The 20,702-nt window shown below is 39.5% G+C and overlaps 1 protein-coding gene across 4 annotated transcripts in view; it reads right to left on the reverse strand.

The window, feature by feature from the left end:
- The window catches only part of BCL11B (BCL11 transcription factor B), a 91,936-nt gene that overhangs the window by 3,350 nt on the left and 67,884 nt on the right, over positions 1-20,702 (reverse strand). The window lies entirely within an intron of this gene.

A 20,702-nucleotide genomic window follows, 5' to 3' on the forward strand; every position in this document is an offset into this window, starting at 1 on the left:
AAAGCATTCCTTTAACCTTGATTCAGCTTTACATAAAGGACAGGTGTGGACAAGTCCATACTACAGTCATAATTTTGCTAGCTAGAAAATTCCAGACCTGAGCACAATATAAACTATGTGCTATCTCGAAAAAGCACTTTCTCCCCTCTCCTCGTTTTTTTCAATGCTTCTTCAAGACTCTGATAAACTCATAAACGTGTGTCAACTTGAAAATCATGATCCAGGATTTGTTTTGTTGTTGTTGTTTTTTAAATGAGGGGGAGGTTTCCTGAAAAACAACTACCCATTTTAGAATATCTAAAATTAATTTCTTGCTTGTTTGTTTGTTTATGAAAGCACATATTTTGGCTAGCAATGGCCCCACTGCACCTAAAGGTGCTAAACTTCCTGAAAGTTCAAAGCCTGAACCAAGCTTCCCACCTAACCCGTATGTGCACAACTGAGATGAAGCCCTATCCCAGCCCCTTCACAGATCCAAAGCTGAACTATGTAACCCCTTTCTAGATGGAGAGGACTGCAATTCACAAAAGCCCAATGCTTGAGCTTGAGAATGAGCTTATAAGGTGAACAGAGCTCTATTATCAAAACTACCTTTGTAAAGAGGAATGACTCATAGCAGTCCAAAAAAAATAAAGGAAAAAAAATTAAACTCGAGCACACCAGGTGAAGCAGGATTGCTGCTGACTGAATTCCCCTCTGCTGGCAGCTGCAGGAACGGCTACTGATAACAAAACCTACAAAACCTTAGACAAGGAGACTAGAGGATTATCTGCCTACCTATCAGCCTGTCAGTCTATTTAATGTTATCACCCAATGTACATCCATAAAAGTGTAAAGGAAAAAGCATCTATCAGATTGAGACTTATTTACAAAGGTAGGTGATAAATGTGGTGTAGCTCCTCGAGCTCCTATTGATTTAGTAGGGCTACTGCTGTGGATAGCAGCTTCAGACCCTGATTTCAGAGAAGCTGCCTCTCTACATCCAAGAAAAGACGCACACAACACACCAGGCGTTTCTGCCTCTCTGACATGGCCCCTGTGCCCCGACCCTGCACACTGCGTTGTATGGGACAGAGCCAGTTGTTTTGATTACTCTCTAACAACTGCTCTTGGAAAAAAACACAAGTTTGGGAACTGCACTCAGCTTGGAAAAAGTGCCACTAACTGCTATTGACATTAATGAAAGCCACATACAAACACGGAAAGGAACTGATACATTATCCCTTAAAAATCTACTCAGCACTGAGGCAGTTAGGGAGTTTTATGTCAGCTCTGCAGCCAAAGCAACACTAAATGCTCCCATTATTACTTCAAATATTTAAATTTCTGTTTCTTACAGAAATATGATGAAAATGTCTAGACCTTTAATTTTCTTGCACAGCAACATCTGTAGTATAAAAAGTGACAGAAATCACTGAAGCAGACTAAAGTATGTAACATACTCTGTCAAACGCTTTTTTTTAACAATATGTTTTACCTCAGCTCACCCTAGAATAGATTTTAATAAAGCCCCTTCCGAAGTGTGATATAATAGCAAATGAAGTGCAGCATCTTACAAGGTCATATATCTTCAAATTAAAGAGTGCTCTGCACCCTTCACCTTCATTTTATCCACTCTAATTAATCGATTTATTACCCACAGCTGTTCGATTCTTTCATTTTTAAAGTCACAGCATGTATTCCTTTTTCATTCTTTTTTGTTGTGGGTTTTTTTCTTTAAAAAAATTAAGTGTGAGAGTGTGTATGTGCGTGCATTCTCCTTGCTTAGCTCATGAGCTGACAGGATGAAGAAAGCTGTGTATTAGACAACAACGACAACAACAGCAACACGTTTACTTCAGCACATACGTAAGGAGAAAAATTCCTGAGCAGACTGAGGATCAAGGCCAATCTAAAACTGAAATGGCTGATTAAAGAAATTATCCTCAAAATGGCAGCTGGCTGGATGCTTGCTACTACTTGTTACATGGAACTGAGGTGTTTTGTTTTGTCCTCCAAAACTTCACCTCTGTAATATTCAAGTGAGGAAAGTAAATCCCCCTCCTTTTTAGTTTCTTTTGAAGAGAGCAAATTAGTCCTATTAGTGCTAAGATTTACAAGCTAGCAGTCATAAAATAGTCTTCCTTTTTGTTTTGTTCAGCTTTTATGCTCTTTAACTCTGAGAGACCCTAACCTGATGGCAAAATTGACTGCAGGCTACCTAGCTATCAATCCCTGGCTGCTTCACGAGTGTTCATGTGTGCATGCCTGTGTGTCTACTGTTTAACTTTCACAGCCCTCAAAGACTCTCCCTAGACTCCCCATTTAAAAAAAAAAAAAAAAAAAAGAAAATGTTCATTTTCATATTATCACTTCATGGTATCTTGCCTAGAAGTTGCCCTGAGCAGTATAGATGCTCACTTTTAAGAACAGAACAATGTCAAAAACTCTTTGAAGATCCACTCCGAACATTTTTATATTCAAAAACTTGCTAAATATTTTAAACATGCCCAGAAACAGCCACGTATTGCTCAATAATGATCCTTATATTTAATAATGCAGCGCACCTACACTATAAAACTCTTTGTTATAAGGCTACTTTTGATATATGGCTATCTTAATCCCTTGCCACCTGCACTGAAGTCTGGTTAAATACCCGCTTTATGACAACCAGCTATATAGGCTTTGCCACATGCAGTCTTTATCACTTCAGCATGTGCTTGACTTTGACCATGTGAGTAATCAACATCAGTGAAACTTAAGCACAGGCTGAAGTGCTGTGCTGGATAGTGATGAAATTATTAATGTGTTTAGAGTTAAGCACAAGCAAAGACTTCATTAATACTGTTCAATGAATTGCACATGGATTCAACCCTACACTCTGTAACTAGGCATGACTTTCAGGGCTGATGGCTCTAGTATAACTTTTTATCTTTACATTAGTTGATAGATGTGGTATATGTACTGAGATGCGGCATCCAGGCTACAGCTTGGGCAGTCAACAGTAGCTTTAAGGTTGCTCTAAAGCCAAACAAATACTGTCACTGGAACTCAGGCATGAGGCAGGTTTGTAGGCCTGGATCCTACTGAGGTCCTACTGAGGTTCAGAAATATTGTTTTGTAGGCTAGGAAGGATGGTGTCATTAAAGAATGAGAGGACTGGGATAAACCTTAAGGGTTGCCCTTGCCCGATTCCTGACCCAAAGGACATCCATATCTATGCATCTGTTGATATCTATGTCAGATACTTCAAAGGCCCCCCTGATGGAGAGTTTATAACACTCCCAAAGTTTACCTCATTCCTTTTCTCCTTTACTATCAGGAAGGTTCCCCAAATGCCTAATTTAAATCCTTCTTCATACAATTTGAGATTATATTTTGTCTTACCTACATATACATGAAAATCATAGGAAGCAATTTAGTCTGCACATCATATACAGATATCCAGCCCAAAGATTTTCAGTTGAACCACTTCATGTCTTAAAAAACAGATCTCCCAACTTGAATTGGAAATGCCAAGTGAGAGAGAATTCACCAAGTATCAGAGCAGTCTGTGGCAATGGTTGACTATTTTCAGCATTAAAAAAAACTTCTTCTTTCCAACTTGCTGAATTCAACTGCCAACATTAGATCGTTTAATGTTTTTACTTGGTAGATTAAAAATCTCTCCAGCATCATCTCCCTAAGCAGGTAATTATAAACTATGAACTTGTTGAAAACTCTTGCCTTTTCTGAGTATTATGACAAAAGATGGTCTTTTCCAGAAATATTAAAATGTGTTCCCTTCATTACTGCATGACAGATTATGATCTGTTCAAAATGTCAAAGCAATAATGAGCTTCTTTCTCTTTCATGAACAGCACACAACAAAGCTAAATTCAGATCCTGCCTCCCAGATTCTGCCCTTATGGAGGGCAGTGAGAAAAGACAGGTTGGTCTGCCCAGCCCAGAACAAGAGTAGCCTGGGTCTGTGGGCATTCATCCCACTGCACTGGGCAGCCTGAACCCCCGATTTATCTGTCCTCTGCAGTCTGACTTGTATCATTTAGTGATACACAGATCTTCCTTGCCCAGTAGGTACTTAACTTTATATACACCCTGAACACTGAGCACCTTTGCCCTGGAGATAAATTTCCCTCAAAATATCCTCAGTTATTCCGGATACTATCAAACAATAATCAGTGTATGATAAGAACTGTTTAGAATTCATTATTTTCTGTTGGGCTACAGTGACATCCAGTGCCTTATGAATCCTCCTCTCAGCATGCTTGAATAATTCCATTAGCTGTAACAGAGAACAAACTCCCCCTCTTTTTAATCACCCACCCATAAACCCTTGCCAGGACTGCAGTGAGGACCTGCAGTTAGGTCCACGTAACCACTGCCATACCTCTAGCAGTACTTCCTAGGCAACATTTCTGGTTCCCTTTACAAAGTTACAACATCAGCAATAAAAATGTTAAAGAATCTTAATAATGCTTTACTGCACCTTTAGAAGTTCAGGAAAAGTAGAAACTTGCAAGCTCTAAGGAAAGGACACTTTTTATTGTAGCACTCAGGAACAGACATGTACTAAGTTCCTACAATCTTTCCACCACTGTTATTCTCTTCTCCACCACTTCATTTTTAATGAACATTTAAATAATTACTCCTTGTTATTATGATGGTTACTCTAATAATGCCAAAAAGGTAGTGTGGATGCTCCATAAAAAACACACCTTTAATTGAATTATTATTAAATTAAAATGCCATAATTGAGAACAGTAGTTTAACAAGTCTCCTTATAAGACCAGCTGACATTAAAGAGAAGGGCATTAAATACTGGAAAGATTTAGTGTTTCATAATGAAGAAAATATATGGTTATATGTGGTTTGACAGGTCACCTAGACAAGGGCCAAATATTTTCCAGGTGTCTGCAGAGTGGATCTGCAGTGTGAACGATAATTGGTTCATACCCAGTGCTTGATCGGGTACACAAAAATATCTCTAACATAGGTATTTCTGCTGAAAAGGTTTTATAAGCCATATTACCACTCTAAATTGTCCAAGTTAGCAAGAACATTTACTTACATGTGTTTCTGATTGAATAAACATATGCTGAGCACGCCTAATATCAAGAGTTTTATCCTTCCTGCACTCCCCAGATTGTTTGGAAGCGCTCCTACCTCCATTTCAGAGGTACTGAGTCTCAGTAAAAAAAGACAGAAGTGTTAAGTAGGGTCCAAGCCTGGGTGAAGATCACCACTGCCAGTCCAATGCCAGTCACTAGTTGTAAACACCAGACTCAAGGGAACCATCTCTTTTTCTACCTCTCTTCATTTTAATTTTGTTTTGATGGCAACGTGAACTGAAGAAGTAAAAAAAGTCAACTCCTCTCACATCCCCAGAGCTAACAGTGCATCTATCCCTACACTGCCTTGTTTAAAGAAAGAGCTCAATAGTGTCTTGCAGCACATCCTGCTAAGGGTGACAGGGACTATCACCAACAGTTTGTAAAGTTAGCATCAACTGGCAACTAAAGTTGGTATTTTATGACTTAGCAAGACGCCTGCAGTCTCACAACCTAAGCACCTCCAATTCTCCACTCAGATAAACAGCCATTCTCTCTTGTAAAGCTCAGCTGACCTGAAGTGCATCTCAGTGAAGGAGATGAAGGTTTAGGTGCAAGAGCCGAAGCGTGAGGGGTCACTGAGCCTGTCATCGTCTGGAAATGGGGAAACTCAGGATGAGGTCAGTGAAAGGAATGTGACAGGGAAACAAAAATTAAACATTTTTAAGAGATGGATGGAAAAATAAGGGTGTCTGAAGAAAGAAGTAATCGAAAAGTATTACTTCTCAGTAACAGACTTTGTTTCCTCCCGTTCTAGACCCCGTGCTCTTTTTCTACCTTGCCTTGAATGGCCTATCTCCTCCAGTGCCATCTTCAAACTGAAGAAAAATCACGACTTCATGCAATGTTCTTCTCCCACACACTGCTTGTGCGTTTTACTGCTTTCCCCGTCCTGTTTCTACCTTGACTAGTGAGAGCGCAAGTTCTCTACAGATATTATGCAAGAAGCTTTATGCCAAGAGAACCTACAAACCCCACAAGACCCTCTCACTCCCAGCACTGATTTTAATTAACAGTGTGAATTTTCCTGAGAGCATTTCCTACCTGTTGAAAAAGGTCTACAATAACACTGCTTAACACCAATATTAAAATGTATTTAGATTACACTACTATTAGTCATGTACTATTAATTCTTTCTATGCTAAAGCCAACTGCCAAACTCTGTCTTTGGTGGATTAAATGTTGCCCCATTCTTGGGAGCCTATTTTTTTTCTGAAGCCATTTGGGCTTATCAGCAATGTTCCTTTTCTATTAGGCAGGATTGTCTGTTTATCATTCCTGTAATAATATGTTTCTTGTCAAATCAACTATTTTATCATGTGAGTCAAAAAAACAAAAAGATTATTTGCCAGCCACGTAGTTGAGAAGTCAGACTGTCATGCTGTGTGTCTAAAGTCAATCCTTTCATAATACCTTAAAATCATACTTTTAGCCAAACTCTGATTTCAATTACCGTACTATGATTTCAAAGTAGCTCTGATGACAACCATTCCAGGCTTTGAATTTTTCTTCATAAACTATACCAGGTTATCACAAACAGGGATCTTAACTAGGCTTACACGAATATACCAAGTTGTGGTGGTTTTGTTGGTGTTTTTTTTTTCCAATTAAACTTTCCCCAGAAGCATTTTATATGTCCTCTCTGGCATTTATACTTAGAAAAAAGAAGGAGACTGCAGACAGACTACAGCCATGCATAACACAAACAGATGCTTCCTGCTTCTTAATGGACACAGGCGACCTTTGGCTGAAGATGCAGCTTGTGTTCAATAGTCCCATTTTCTGTTAAGACTTAATCATACCTCAGATCTGTACTGCCAGATTCACATAAATGAGCCAAATGCATAGCTCAGTTTAATTTCTAAGTGCATTACAAAATGGCAATATTATATTTTTAGGTATAAAATGTCAATAGTCATTTCGGGCAACTTCCTTCTGCATGTCAAATTTCTTATTCCTTAAAAGAGCTCGCAGCTTACTGGAAGTTAATGTTCAGCCTACAGAAGTGTAAGAAGTGCTTTTACTTTGTGCAGAAAAAGAAAGAAAATTGCATACCAAAAATGGAATTCACGACACAGGGATTTTGACCCAGAAGCGCTATTAAAAAGGAAGATAAAAAACATGTTTGTCATCTCTGAACACCTTCTACTAATTGGTATTATATTCTAAAATACAAAGGCAATTTATAAAGCAGAGAAAGAGAGAAGTGCAAAAAGTAAGGAGCAAGCAGGAAAATCAATATTAAAAGATCAATAGTGAATGAGTTAACTTTTAAATTAGCCTTTTGTGAAACAACAGTTTCAACTGACTCCACCTTTAGCATCTAAACAGTTTTGTGTCTTTTAGTTAGTTTCTCTGAACCTAAGACATCAACTAGCACATTGCGAGGATGCTTTACAAACCTGCTGCATAAAATAGTGAAAAAATCATTGAGAATGGGGAATGTAATATGGGGGGGACTGGGGGTGTAGGGCAGAAGTACTCAGTCATGAGATGAAAAGACCATAGAACTACCCACTGGTGGTGGTTTAATATACAGGAACCCATTTAAAGCATTCATGAAAAACACTTGTACTGCTCAAGGACACTTTTAGGCCTTTTCTTTGCATAAGGTATTCTAATGCATTTGAAATAATGTCAGTCTTTTCTACAATATATGAAATATGCCAGCAGCTTCCCTTTAAATTGGTTTCCTGTAAGTAGTTTTGTTTGAAAACTGGCAAGTGCTGGGATTTTGTGTTGTTTTTTTTTTTCCCACAGACTTTTCTAAGGTGACATTTTCTCATTTTACAAGCAAGAATTCTCAGTAATCTGAATAGGAAGTTAAAGGAAGATACATAAAGGAAATTGTCCATGTCATATAATGGAAAAATAAAGAATAAATTAAGAAACAATAAAAAAGCCAAAGGGTGAAAACAAATTTTCCCTTTTTTTTTTTCTTTTTCCCCAGGAGTACTTCAGCCTGTTTTACTACAACTGTTTCTTAAGGGTGTTAGATGCCTATTCATAGTTAGTAAATGAAATAGCATTTTTGTTTTAATTCATTGCTTCTTTAACAAATGCTAACTCCCATCTCTGCTTCTTTAAATCCACAAAACCTCCATGTTCAATCCTAAGAAGTATTATAAAGGCTGTAAATCTTGTTTTAATGGAATGTACATTTAGCTATGAGGAGATAATTGACGTTATGGAGGGCCTAGATGCTGAATTATATAGGTTATCTAATACAAAGGGGACTCATTACTGAAGCACTACAAACAAGTAGTAATATATGTATATTGTTCTGAGTGGCGTTATAGCAAAAGTGTTCGGGTCTGCAGGGATTTATAAAACACAAGAAAACAGCAGACATGCACTTGTAAATTTGTCTCATTTGTCTCTGAAGTTAAAGGTTATTCCCTTGATCTGAATTTGTAATAAAAACATGCTAGACTAAGGTTTGTAGAGAATGTTTGAATATGTAAATTGTGTATAATGATAGGCAATTATAGGGTAAAAACTGGACCTTATGAATGTTACAGAATTGCATGGAGCATCAAAGTATTTTCCTTCAGATGAAATATTTATCTTTTATGCATGTTATAAGCACTTTTTCAAAGGTATTCAGCAACCTATTTGAGTGGAGACTTGACAAAAATCAAACCATTACAACTGACTAAGACTCTGGGCTTACACACAGGAGAAGCCACAGCTTTTTACAGAATATACATAATAAATCTCTTGAACTAATGGTTCTGGAGATGGATCCTCAAGGACAAGTTCCACAGATTTTCACCCTCTTAGATGAAAGCTGGTCAGATGTTTCTGGGTTTTTATTTTTTTAAGAAGATGTGAGGGTGGAAATGTGGGGAGGGAGACTGTGGAGAGTAACTAGGTAAGAATGTGAATTTTTGGACTGATTCAATGAAGCCCTATTCCCTCCTCAGTTCGTTCACTGCTGGTTTAGGGGAATAATACATATTAAAAAAAAATAAAGGAAAGAAAAAGATGCTGCATCAAGACAGGAAGGAGTAAAGCCAGGAAATGATACAGTAGTTTATGGTACCGAAGATAAGGTTTTCTCCTCCTCCGAACGCGGCAGTCTGTTCAGGTTAACCAACTGCAGTGTTAGAATAACTCCAGCCGACTTGTCACAGAGTACAAAAGTCATCAGCAACTGAATGTTCTTTTCTGCACCGCAATTAAGACGAATCAATACGACGTGCCACAAATGGTATTTTACTCTCAATAAGAACTCGGGCTGAGTTTATTCAGAATATTTTAGCGCTTCCCCAGGGGATTTTGGTCCGACGCAGATGGCAAATAAAGTACTCAGCCTAGGGCTAGAGCACATTATGCTAATTCTAATGTCAGATGTACTTTAATATACAGCTCTATTTAATCACCCCATTATTTCACATTTCCATATGAAAAACCTGCGGCACTTCTGCAGAGCTTTCACTCTGCGACAATGCCAGCTTCCTTCAACTAGCTCACTGCGAAACAGAAAAGAAGACTGGTCATTCTCGCCAGTCAAAATGTTACAGTTGCAAAGTTTCAGTATTCCTGAATTTAAAGTGGGTCTTCCAGTGCAATTAGCAAATCACTCGGCTAGAATGCTGATATATACAAAATGCTAAGGAGGTGTGACTAAAAAAAATAGAAATAGCAGTCCTCCTTCTCTACCTCATCTGTTCACGCACACAGACATAGGCAGGCTCATATCTCAACTCTGCTTGCAGAACAGTAATAATAAAAATAACGAAAATATTTTGATAATGCAGTTCAACCAATATTCTCAACACTTGTCACCAAAACACTGCTATTCCCACTGCACAGCTTCTGTTACTTAGAAGAACAGACATGGCTGGCACAGCTGCCAACCTACAGATGTATTCGAATAAAACCTTCCTTGTATATCAATAATTTTTGCCTACAACAAACTACACCTCTAATTAGGTTTAGAAGCCTTACACCTTCAGCATGGGCCACTATCCAAATTAACTGCAGATTTACCTCGATGCCTTATCTCTCATGACCACAGAATTTGAACTTACGGACTTGAAGGCAAAATTATTCAAAACTGGATCTACATTGAAAGGAATAAAGGAAAAAACTGCTGTGGAGATGTTTTTCAAGCCATGTAGGCTCTTGATGTGCAGACACGGAAAGCAGAAGCAGTCCTTGGAGCACCTCTTCAGCATCCAAGCTTTCCCTGTAGAGTAATTCTGTGAAAGACACTTAATTCAGCATTTGTGTACAGTCACCAGTGAAACAAGTTTCACAGTCTCAACAAAATCTTCACCCAGCTTGGCATAACTGAGGCTCCACAACAACTAGCACTGCACATCAGGTGGAGCCAGGTCAGGACTGGCTTATACTGAGCTGTTATCAGAGGAATGTATGAAGCTTAAGTCAATCATTTTTTTTAATCATTGCATTAAACCTACAACATATTTCACCAAAAAAAAAAAGGTCTATTTAGAAAAAGACCTACTTTTTCCTCCTCCAACCACCCAATCTGCATCTTTTAAAAATTGTTTAGCAATGCATGCAGAGCCAGCACCTGGGGCCAGATCTCACCTGGTTTCACCGTGATGCATCAACATTTAAAGATACAGAATTGTGCTGCTGTGCCTTGACACGGCATATGCCACAACTTCCATGTTCTAATTTGAACACAGCAGATGATATCCCTCACATTCAAAGCAGAAATGCTTACATTTTCAAGCTTTCTTTTATTTTTACATATATACATATAGATGTGTGTGTGTATAGATAGATATATGTATATATATATGATTTGCTCTCTCTAAGAGTGGCTATGAATACAGCACTACGCACAATGGAGGAAGGGGGCCAAGCACAGGGCAGAGGTCTGTCCTACCTCATCTGTTCCAACCAGACTTTCAAAACCACAGTCTTGTCTTGGGAGAAGCCTATACAACAGCTCCACCCCACTGAAGTTTTGCTTGAATGGTAAATACAGCACAATTTAATGTGGTAAATTAGGGCAACTTTAAGATCTGTTGAAAGTAAAGAGTACCTCACCCTGAAAATGAGTAGTTAAAATAAAAAAAAAAAAGAGGAGATTAATGTTTAATATCCCATTACAAAACCCACCAAGGTCAATATGAATCTTTCCACTGGTTTCAATGGGCTCTGGATGAGGATCTTCTTTCACATTGGGATTTGTTAGCCTCAAGACACTGTCTTCAATGTAGGAATAAATCTGGTATGTGGTTGTGTAATTAAAAGAAGAAAAATTCAGTTCACAGCAGCTATAAGCCTAAAGATGTAAATATTTTAGAAGAATAAATGGAGACATATCTAACAAGGCATCTTTTCTATTTATAGTTAAAAGAAAGACTGTTGAAATTGGACAAATACATACATTAATATATAAATTAAAATTAATCCTTGACAATTCTGTCGCTTTTTCTAATGCTGATATTATGTTGCATTTTGTAAGTAAAAAAGGATAATAATAATTCTCTGTAGATCTATCCTATTTCTTTAGCTCACTTCAGATAAACTGACTGCATTCTTAAACTCCATTATTAATAATTCTTTGAAAAAATTGTAGCTGTGACTAACAAAACATTTTTTAAATAACATTTATTCTTGGTAATAAACAAATTTGTGGAATTCCATTCAATTTCCATCATTATGGATATTTTTTGAATGCCCAAATATCTCCAGGCATCTTACACTAAAGGGTTCCTACAAGACTCAAAAATCTTGTAAAGGAAAATCCGAGACAGGGTAAACAAAGTAGAAAACGACCAGAAGCTTTAAAAGGCTAAATACAGAGGATGCAAGGAAGGAGGAATGTATAAAATACTTCAGATGAAAAATAACACCCATCAGTTACAGAAGTAGGGGTCTTGGGGGTTGCTCTAGATTAAGCAGTTAAATTGCAATCTATGACTATGAAGTTGCAAAAGATGAATCTCCAATCATACTTCCTGAAGTGCAAAGATAAAAGTACTATTTTTGGTTTTTAAATAGGTGGTGATTTACGCCACTATATCACTACAGAAAATAATGCCAGTGTTGGCTTAAGAGAAAATCATAAAAACTTCCTATTTTATTTCTATACAATCCAGACTGATCACCTAAGAGAAGTGTAATTAAACAATGCTAAGCATCCCTTTGAGAATGTGCTGCCGAAAAATATTTTTAGAACAATCACTGTAGTAATTCTTCTTAGTTGTAGAAACACTCCAAATCAGAAAGTCAATTTTTCCTCTATTTGCAGAAGTGTGCTGGTTTTCACTGGAAAGGCGCCTGTGTTTTGTTTGGCTGCTGTTCATATACTGCCTTGGCAGGATTTCCTTGGATTGCTTACAGTGAACATTGCTCTTGCATACAGTAGCACTCCCATTTTAACCGTCCCAGCCACACGTTTTCTAATAACACACGGAGAGCTGCAAAATCCCTATAAGCACAGCTCTTTAAAGCAGCAACAGAAAGGGGTGGAGGCACAGGACTGGAGCTGGGGGGGAGACTGCCCGTTCAAAACCCAGCGCTGCAGAGGATAGTCCTTTTAAAAACAACCAATGTGAATTGTGTTTAAGGAGCAGCTTTCCAGGGAAAGAAAAGAAAACATCGCTGAGAAAAGGGCCTGATTCAGCTGACTCACTGAATCTGATCTGCGCTGGCTGAGCTCCGAGTATCACTGAATTGGGTCCTAAGTACTGTTTATTTGGTTTTGGATTTTTTTTCCTTGCCCTTCTAAGGGGCGTGCAGATAACTTAATGGTTCCTGGTATTACCTTGCATGTTTGAGACCCAGCACCTGAGACTGTGTTCCTCATGCATCCAGATTTTCTGCCCATCAAGGGAGGTTGGGGTGCATGGGGAACACAGGGCTCCACTGTGGGAATCAAACAGGCAGGCGAGATGGAAGAGGAGGACATCTATCTCGCTGAAATAGTCTCAGGAAACAAATGCAGCATTTCTACCTATGGCTGAGAGAAAGACAATAACAAAACCGTTATTCAGCTCCATGGCCTTTACAAATAGGACTGACTTGTTAGTGGACAGCTGCGGCTCAGCCCCCCTCCACACCATTCCAACTTGCTGCCTTTGCCACCCTGCTTTTGGAGATCGGCAGCAATTTGCATCTCCATGCATCTCGTTTCTCGTTAAGTAAGTTGATTAATTTGGGTGAGGGAAGTTGTCATTCAAAAAAACCCAGAAATTTCTACCGGCATTATTTCTGCCTTTCAAAATTCACCAGCCTCCCCCCAACGGGTCCAGCCCCCACTTCACACCTCTCTTTCTCCCTGGCCCTTTCTCCCTCCTTCCCACTCCCTCCCTCCCTCTCCCTCTTTCTCCCTGTTGTTTACAAAGGTTTCATTATGTTTTCAACTAATCAGAAAGGCCTACTAATACACAATTAACATGTGACTATAAAAAAAATAGCTTCCAGAAGAAGGAAAAGTAATTAAGTACAGAATGCTTTTCAGTAAGTGCTCACTTTAACCCATCGTCAGAGAACAGAGTCTAGGTTAGTCCACAATGGATGGAACAGATGCCAAGGGCAAAATGTTAAAAGCAAATAAAAAAGGACATTATTTTCTTTGGGAATAAGAACTATCAACGCCACAAAAACGAACATCACACTGCAGTTGTTTTTATCTGACCTCCTCCTCTTTCTTCCACTTTTCTAAAGTGCCTTTTCTGTGTGCTTCATTAAAATAAAAACAAAAAAAAAGGTATTGTTTATTGCATCTTTGCTTCCAAGGCGACAGAAAAACAAGTGTCCTGCTTTTGGCTGGGGCAGAGTAAATTTCTTTTCTAGTAGCTGGTATAGTGCTTCATTTTGGATTTAGGATGAGAATAATGTTGCTAACACATGGAGGTTTTAGTTGTTGCTGAGAAGTGCTTACACTAAGACAAGGACTTTTCAGCTCTCTTGCTGCTCCACCAGTGAGCAGGCTGGAGATGCACAAGGAGTTGGAAGGATACACAGGACAGCTGACCCCTACTGACCCAAGGGATATTCCATACTGTATGACATCATGTTCAGCATATAAACTAGGGAGAAAGCTGGCCAAGGGGCCATGGCTCAGGAAGAGGCTTGGCATCAGTCATTTGGTGGTGAGCAATTGTTTTCAATTTGCATAATTTTTTTTCTTGGGTTTTATTTCTCTCTTTGTTATTTTCACATTTGCAATTTTATTGTTATTTATTATTATATTTTAATTTATGTCCATAATTAAACTGTTCTTAACTCATGAGTTTTCTTACTTTTACCCTTCAGATTCTCCCTCCCATCCCACTGGAGGGGGAACAAGCTAGTGGCTGCGTGGTGCTCAGTTAAACCACGGCACCAAGTAATCAGCATCACCACTGAAATGGCACAACACTGTAGGTTATTAAAAAGATTTTAATATAAAATATTTGGGGCCTGAATGTACACATACACTAAGTTCCCAGAAAAGTCAGTAGAAATTCTTCCCAAGCAATGACAAGGGGTGTTGAAGCCTCTGCAAGTTGTGCTGTTATCACAACATATAGGAACTACAGGAGATAGTTTTAAAGGTTGCAGCATTTGCAGAACTTCAGTTATTAACTCTGGATCTATCTGCTGACATTGTCTTCAGCCTGAGAGTTGCCACGCAGGTTGGCAGCCTAAGGCCACTATCAGATATATATAACATACACCATATATATATGTGAGTGTATTGGGAAGGCTTAAATTAAAATGTTATCTAAATAGATTCAGGATTGTTGTTTTTTTTTAATCCACAGATTGTCAAAATATGTCCAAATGCTCCCTGTGTTCTTGACGCATTCAGCCAACTTTCACAGCAAAAATGGTTCCCTTTGGAAAAATATATATTCCTCTAGATGTCTGTCCTTGGAGTAGAGCATTTGGGATATTTTTTATTTGTTCCCCTCCCTCAAATGAACTGTAAACCAAACAGACACGTAGTTGTGCATTTTGAAAATCAAATTCTGCAAGGAGCTCAGTGTTTTCAGCAAGAGGCTAAAAGACCACTTTTGTCCCACTGAGATCAAGGGGGAGCTGAGGGGTGTTGGAACAGGTCCTCCAGAGGACCACATGCAGTAACAGCTACTTTTCCTCTACACTTCCCCCTCCACACATACACATGAATTTATATTCCAAACTATGTATCACATATAGAGTATTTTTTACTATCCAAAATCCCATTAGTTTCATTGGCACTTTAGGTAATAAGATTTGCATGGTAAAAAATCCATTTCTATTAGATTGGGTCCATAGGACTCACCAGCCTGATATGATTGTCAGAGGAAAGGGAGAATGTGTGGGTTTGTTACAATATGAGGATTTGTCCACACAGAATTTGGCACAAGTTTAATCAAAAGGACTCACTTTAACCAGTGCAAACCCCAGTGTGGCCTCTATCTCTGCCAGCTTAAAACTGGCTTTATCAGGAATTTTCTCACTGTAACTGTCTATAGGTACGCTAAAACACATCAGCTAAACTGGGGTGGCAATCAGTTAAAACAATCTGTACTCTGAAGTATTCTGGAACCTGCTAAAAGACCACTTTAGTTAAACTAGTGGAAGAGGGTGTTCAGGCCAGACCCAAATGCTGCACTGGCTTTGCACAGGAAGTCTGTAAGAGCCCATCCTGGGCTGGAACCTTGAGGTCTCTGTAAGGACAAAGTGAAATCAGTGAGATTCCATCAGCCAGATACTACTGCTTCTGCAAGAACATAAAACCCCTTGGTCATGCCCACAGGCAGGATACCATTTTCAACCACGACCACCAGCAGAAGCTTAGGGAAACATCAGGTGAATCAAGGTAGAAAAAAGTTCACAGGTAGACCCTATCCAGATCTCCCAGCTCCTAGCAGTCAATGATTTAAAGTTTTTCAGTGCCAGGGGTTGATCCAGACCAGATTAATGCTTTTATTAACCTCCCACCAAATCTTCCTAATTTTGCCTAGTCCTTTTCTGAAGCCATTTGTTACTTTCAGCCCTGTGATATCCTGCAGCAAGGAGTTCCACACTTCTGTTTGGTGTGAGAGAAAAACTGCATCAGCTTTATGTCTGGTGCCTGCCTCACAGGGCATTTAACAGGGACACTTACACTGCCAAGTGCAACCTGAGCATGTTACGGCTGCAGACCATTGCAAAATACTCCCTAGTGATACCAACAGCAAAATCACACTCTCTGCTTTTACACAGTTCTTATTTCAGCAAATCCTTACCAATTCCACAGGAGACTGACTTCTAACTAATAGCAGATGAAAAACTTCAGGATTGGACACAAGGCAGATATGGTGGCTCCTTCCCAAACCATCCTTCCTTTAGCTTGTTTGCCCTTGATTTCTGATTGCCTGAATAGTTTCTTGCTCTGTTCCTAGGTTTAACATCTAATCTAGGTTTAAATGCTTCAAACAAGGAAGACACATTCATGCTAGGCGATGGGTTTATAAGTACTATGCTGAAACCTGGCATTTTTCCACCTCTGAAGAACACTCTACAACCTGAAAACCAGTCATGGCCTGGAAGTTATTCCTAATGGTCATTTGACACGTAGCTCAGTTTACCTATTATTCGCGACTGTAGCTGGTACAGAGCATCAAACCAATACTGAAGCCCCATTGGCTTAATGGACTTTGTAACCTCACTCCAGATTTTATGGAAATGGAGCCTGGAGGAGCTGTCAGACTACAGAATCACCCCTAATGCTCTTTGGTACTTGAATCATACTCCTACCTGCTCCTTATTTAACTGGCTCATATATTTTTAGTTCTTTCCATCTTTCTGTATCAAATGATCCTGGCAGCATTTTAATCACTTCTGTTCTTCTCTGAATTACCTCCAATTTGCCAACACCCTCCAATGAGCAAGCTGCACAGAATTATATGCAGTCTTGGGTCGCAGTTCTGTGGAAGAGTTTCCCATGTAGCCTTGCTGTGGATCAGTTTCTGACTTCAAGAACAACCTGCGATGGTGAAAGTGAGGACTGAATTTGGCCCATGTGCATAACAAAGGTTGACCAGAGTGTAAAGATTGACAAGTAACAGTATTTTCCACAGCTTGATATCACTGTCCCTCAATCAAGCAGTGATCAAGAAGAACCTTCCCTCTTCTATGACCCCTGAGACCAGCAGACAGAGGTGGGTGACAAAGGGATTAACTGACAACCTTCAGTCTGGAATGTTGTGCCTTTATCAATCTCAGGCAAATGCTTAAATCTACAGAGAAGTAATTTTCTAACCAAAACATCATGGCACACCAGATTTACCAGAAAAAAGCAACTGAGGGCTATGAGAAGGACTCTGGACATGCACAGAGCAGACAGCAATCAGGCTGACTTATAGCCAGAGTTTGGCGGGAGGCTCCAAATGAGCATCCAGGAGTGTCTGACTGGAGACAGATAGTGAGGATGCCAAGGAATTGTTTGAGGGATCCTACTGGGTATAACAAGAAGTAATGGGATTTAATTGAGCCAGTGACAGCGTAGGCCGATTATCAGGAAAACATTTCCTAACTAGGAGGCCGGCAAATCCTTAAAAGAAGCCCTGACCTGGAGGCGTCTCAGACAAGGAGGAGCACTTGAGAGTACACAACAAAAATAATGTCGCATTGCTAGAGCCAGGGTAGCATTATGAAACAGGCATTCTCTGCTTTCTAAATTTACGGCCATGATTCACAAAAATGGAATCGAGTTGCTCCAAGTACCCCATTTAGAAACACTGGACTCAGCATGAGCTGCACACACCCCCTTCCAACCTCAAGGAAGACTGTGCCGTATGGGAGCCTCAGTGCTCTCTAGAAATGAGCGTTATCAATATCAGTCACTGAGAGATAAGGTCAAAACTGCTAATATCTCATCAGTCACACAAACTGCATCTCTTTCCCAACAAACACCTACGGATTTATTATTAGGGGTACTCAGCTTTTTGCATTTTAAAATCAAGCTGATTCACATACTTTAACATTCATTACACAATTAAAAATACAACATGGTAAAAAGCTTTTCCTAACTCATTAGGAAATAGATATGATATATATTTATAAATTACATATTATTTTTTTTAGACCTAATGATATGTACTGTCTTGGGAAAGATGATCTGTTAATCAGACTAATTGATTCAATTTCATATCCACAAGCACAAAGTATTTTTATGTAAGCTTGGTCATTTGGCTCTATCCATAAAACATGTTCTTTGGGTTTTGCTGGGAGGAGGGATGGGAGGGAAACAGGACTGAGCACTTGAGTCAATATTTATCCCTTTGTCAAGATGGATGAGGAATGGATAAATCTGGTGTATACACTTTGTTTACTGAACTTGGCAACATGGACTCTGCTCAGCAGACCCATCAAAGTCAACAAATATTCTTCCAGTTAACTAACAGTGAATGCTAACTACCAGACAAACAGAAGAGTCCTGACTCCTTCAGTGAATAACATGAACTTTCACAATGACAAAATGAGGAGCCCCTCACACCCCCAAAAGGTGAGATAAACACTCAAGGTCATTGAAATGTTGGGAGAAATAATAAAATAGTTTTTGAGGTATCAATTCAAAAATGCCTGCTTCTAAAGCCACGTTCTCCAACTAGGAAGATCCTCTGCATTTAGTGGCCTTCAATTCTTCCAAGTCCCGATGTACATGCAATTACTCTCAACTACACTCTTTGTGTTTGAAAAAAGAAATTGGAGTAATGCATAAACCTTGCCTTCCTGAAGACTAAAATTGGACAGAGGCATGAACACTCCCCTAATTCCCTATCCTGCAGAGCATGAAAAGAGACTTGCATTTTTTTATTCTTCAAATCAAAGAAGACTTAAATCAAAATGGTCACTCCTGCTTCAGCCTACAGGCCTGACCTTCCTCAGAGATTCGGAGATGAAGATTTGACACCTCTGCACAGTGTGGGGTGCTCTGAAAATATAAAGCACCAACTGGTGAAGGCTGGAGCTTTGTTTCATAGATGTCACTGCCAGTTCTCTCTCCCTTGGGTACAGCAATGTGTTTGTGTCAGGTTTTGGTGCAGGAGGCTGACCGACCACAGACCAAATTCCTCTGCACCTTGGCCATGCACTGCCCCCTCACAGCTGCCACCAGATTTGCAAGGAGGAAAGTCTGTGGCGCAATTTCGGCAGGATGGGACAGGGCTGGGAAGCAGCATAGGGACCATGAAAGGTAGCCAGAGGTACTGCCTGAGGCAAAGGCACTGGGCTCTGATGAGGGAATCCGAACAGCAGCAAAGGTAATATCTAAAAGCTGACCACAGAAAAGGACCATAAAGCACCACTGAAGATACAAGGAACTAGGGATCTCAATTCCTCCCTTTAATCGCGCTCTGTGATGCACTCACTCCATGCCTATCTTTTCCTTACTAACTATCCTTCCTTCCTTTGCCAGCTTCCCCTTTGTTTTACCTCCTATCATCAGGAGCTCTTCTGGTAGCTCCTGTTTAATTTTCCACTGCTGAAATACCAGTCAGAATCTAAGCAGGCTAAATTTTGCCCTACTGTAAATCTACCCAAGGCTTTCACCAGAGATAAATGTAGCCTTGCAGACACAATAGGGTGCAACGATGTGGCATACAGAGACATCTGATTTTCATTACTATAAAGATACAGACAATGTAGTTATGTGGTGATTATTATATAACCCACACCTCTATAATGGACAAACAGGAGTCAGACTTATGCACTTCAGTAATAAAAGGTTTATAAATGGGCCTCTTCTATTAATGTAAATACTCTTCTCTCTTTTATTAAGATCTATCTACTTTATGGTGCACTGAGCTAACAAGCAATCTTCAGTTGCCACCTCGCGTGTCTGTATTGCATAGTACAATTCCTCCTAGATAAATATCTTGAGAGAAGCAGGGAAACAATTAAAACTAGAAGGTAATAAATGATGAAGAAGCCTGCATGCTGGCCCTCTTCCCAGTCTCCATTCATGCATCAAAAAATCCCATAGCTCTGAGTCTTTGAGAGGGCAGCTGGGCAGTAAGGATGTCCACAGTAATATAAATGGGAATTAGATATGATCAAATGTGCTCATTGCATTTTCAACAGCCCATGTAATCTTCTCCCCTCTTCCCTCCAGTTCCCCCACCTCTCACCCTGCTACCAGAAGAGATGACAAATGGTCCTGTAACCAAGCAACTGGGCAATTGAAGAGTTTCAAAGTTCCAGTACATGACAGTTTAGCTATGATCATTTGGGTGATCAGGCTCTGACTGGAGACACCATCCCTGTCTCTAAATACCTTTGCTCTCTCCAAATAGTTTTACCCTGGCGAGGGTTTGCAAGGGATAGTGGAAGTAGAATTTTGTTCTCAGAGTTTTGCAGCTCTGTCCATTACTTCTGATGCTCCTTGACACACACAAAAAGATGGCAACCAGAGAGAAAACGAAGATGCATCTATTTGACAGTCACCTGCATGGCAGCAATGGAGGCAACCCAGTTACTACAACCTTGGTGATACTCCATCAGCGATACCCCAATGAGATTTCATACCCAGCTACTGAGTGTTCATACCAAGTCCATCTGTAGGTACGCTTAGTACAGTTTAATCCAGCACTATTATTCTATTTCTTTGCCTAATGCAATAATAATATTTCTAAGAATTAAGTCATTGAAAACATTTTAAAATAT

The sequence above is a fragment of the Pezoporus flaviventris genome, unplaced genomic scaffold (assembly GCF_033815535.1).
Source record: "Pezoporus flaviventris isolate CSIRO_AGI_PZ_B2104156 unplaced genomic scaffold, CSIRO_AGI_Pfla_v1 ptg000036l, whole genome shotgun sequence".
Classification (NCBI taxonomy): domain Eukaryota; kingdom Metazoa; phylum Chordata; class Aves; order Psittaciformes; family Psittacidae; genus Pezoporus; species Pezoporus flaviventris.